Genomic DNA, 2,553 nt, shown 5'->3' on the forward strand with positions numbered 1-2,553 from the left:
AAAGTAGACTATAAAAGATTAAAAAAGGCAGTAGTCCCAGCGCGGTTTAAAAATTAAACCCAAATTTTTGACCGTGTACAAAAAATTTATTTTGGGCGGGACGAAGTTCGCCGGGTCTGCTAGTCTATATATATAAAAATGAAATGTTTTTCGTATGACCGCGATGCCTGACCACACGCCTGAAACGATTTCAATTCTGTAAAAAGCACATTTTTGGACCTTCTGTGCGGAAGGTTCCTTGATTTTAAAAAATTTGAAATTTTTTGTTGTTGTTGCCGAAAAATGAAGAAAGCTGAGACGTCACCATTTCACAATTTCACAGCGTTTTCCGTATATTGAATGTCGCTAAACTACTAAACGGCTGGACCGATTTCGTTCATATTTGGAACATAGTACCTCGAAAAGAAATTGTCCTGCAAAAATGTACTCGCTAGGTGGCGCAGGGGTCAGGATGTTCCTAAAAATTGCATTTAATTGCCAATATGGCTCATATTTAGAATACAATTTAGCCGATTGAAAACAAATATTTTAACTTCAAACTTACACGATAGGCCCTTTAGCCGAGATATCCCCAAAAATTGTTTTACGCTAAGAGAAGGATAGATCTACCATATATTTGTGAAAGTATGTATGTTGTATGTATGTATGTATGTGCCAGGTTGCAGTCTAAAAAGAAGGACAGAATCGAACACAGTTTTGACAGAGTATTGCCATGACACATGGGCCTATAATAAGGTGAAAAAATTGGGATCCGATAAAGGGGCGTGGCACATCCCATACACGTGAAATGTTTAATCAGCCATAACTTCCGGACCATAAGTCACATGAACTTGAAACTTGGTATGCAGACATGCCAATGGTAGGGTCTCATAGGAGTGTATATGTAAACGAGTTTGCAAAAGGGGGCGTGGCACAACCCATAGGCGTGGAATTTTTTTTCAGCTATAAATTCGGAACCATAGTCCCACGAACTTGAAATTAGGTATGCGGACATATCAATGGTAGGTGCTTATAGGAGGGTATATATAAACGAGTTTGTAAAAAGGGGCGTGGCACATCCCATAGGCGAGGCATTTTTTATCAGCTATAACTTTGGAACCACAAGTCCCACGAACTTGAAATTAGGTATGCAGACATATCAATGGTAGGTGCTTATAGGAGGGTATATATAAAGGAGTTTGTAAAAAGGGGCGTGGCACATCCCATAGGCGTGGAATTTTTTATCAGCCATAACTTCGGAACCATAAGTCCCACGAAATTTAAACTCGGTTTGCAGACATAGCAATGGTAGGTGCTTATAGGAGGGTATATATAAAGGAGTTTGTAAAAGGGGGCGTGGCACATCCCATAGGCGTGGAATTTTTTATCAGCCATAACTTCGGAACCATAAGTCCCACGAAATTAAATATTGGTTTGCAGACATATCAATGGTAGGTGCTTATACGAGGGCATAAATAAACGAGTTTGCAAAAGGGGCGTGTCACATCCCATAGGAGTGGAATTTTTTATCAGCTATAACTTCGGAACCATAAGCCACACGAACTTGAAATTCGGTATGCAGACATATCAATGGTAGGTGCTTATAGGAGGGTATATATAAAGGAGTTTGTAAAAGGGGGCGTGGGACATTCCATATGCGCGAATTTTTTTATCAGCTATAACTTCGGAACCATGAGTCACACGAACTTGAAATTTGGTATGCAGACATAGCAATGGTAGGTGCTTATAGGAGGGTATATATAAACGAGTTTGTTAAAGAGGGCGTGGCACATCCGATAGGCGTGGAATATTTTATCAGCTATAACTTCGGAGCCATAATTCCCATGAACTTGAAATTTGGTATGAAGGCATATCAATAGTAGGTGCTTATATGAGGGTATATATAAATGAGTTTGTAAAAGGAGGCGTGGCACATCCTATGGGTGTAGCAGCTATAACTTCGGAACCATAACTCCCACGAGCTTGAAATTTGGTATGCAGACATATCAATGGTAGGTGTTTATAGGTGGGTATATATAAACGAGTTTGTGAAAGGGGCGTGAAATATGCCATATTCGTTGAAATTTTTATCAGCTATAACTTCGGAACCATAACTCCCATGAACTTGAAATTTGGTATCAAGGCATACCAATAGTAGGTGCTTATAAAAAGGTCTATATAAATGAGTTTGTAAAAGGGGTGTGGCGCATCCCATAGGCGTGGATATTTTTATCATCTATAACTTCGGAGACATAAGTCCCTCGAACTTGAAATTTAATATGCAGACAAATCAATGGTAGGTGCTTATAGTAAGGTATATATAAAGCAGTTTGTAAAAAGGGACGTGGCACATCCCATAGGCGTGGAATTTTTTATCAGCCATAACTTCGGAACCATAAGTCCCACGAAATTGAAATTTGGTTTGCAGACATAGCAATGGTAGGTGCTTATAGGAGGTTATATGTAAAGGAGTTTGTAAAAGGGGGCGTAGCACATCCCATAGGCGTGGAATATTTTGTGAAAGGGGCGTGGAATATGCCAAATTCGTTGAAATTTTTATCAGCTATAACTTCG

Source organism: Rhagoletis pomonella, unplaced genomic scaffold, assembly GCF_013731165.1.
Source record: "Rhagoletis pomonella isolate Grant_MI unplaced genomic scaffold, Rhpom_1.0 Rhpom_scaffold_00003, whole genome shotgun sequence".
NCBI classification, from domain to species: Eukaryota; Metazoa; Arthropoda; class Insecta; order Diptera; family Tephritidae; genus Rhagoletis; species Rhagoletis pomonella.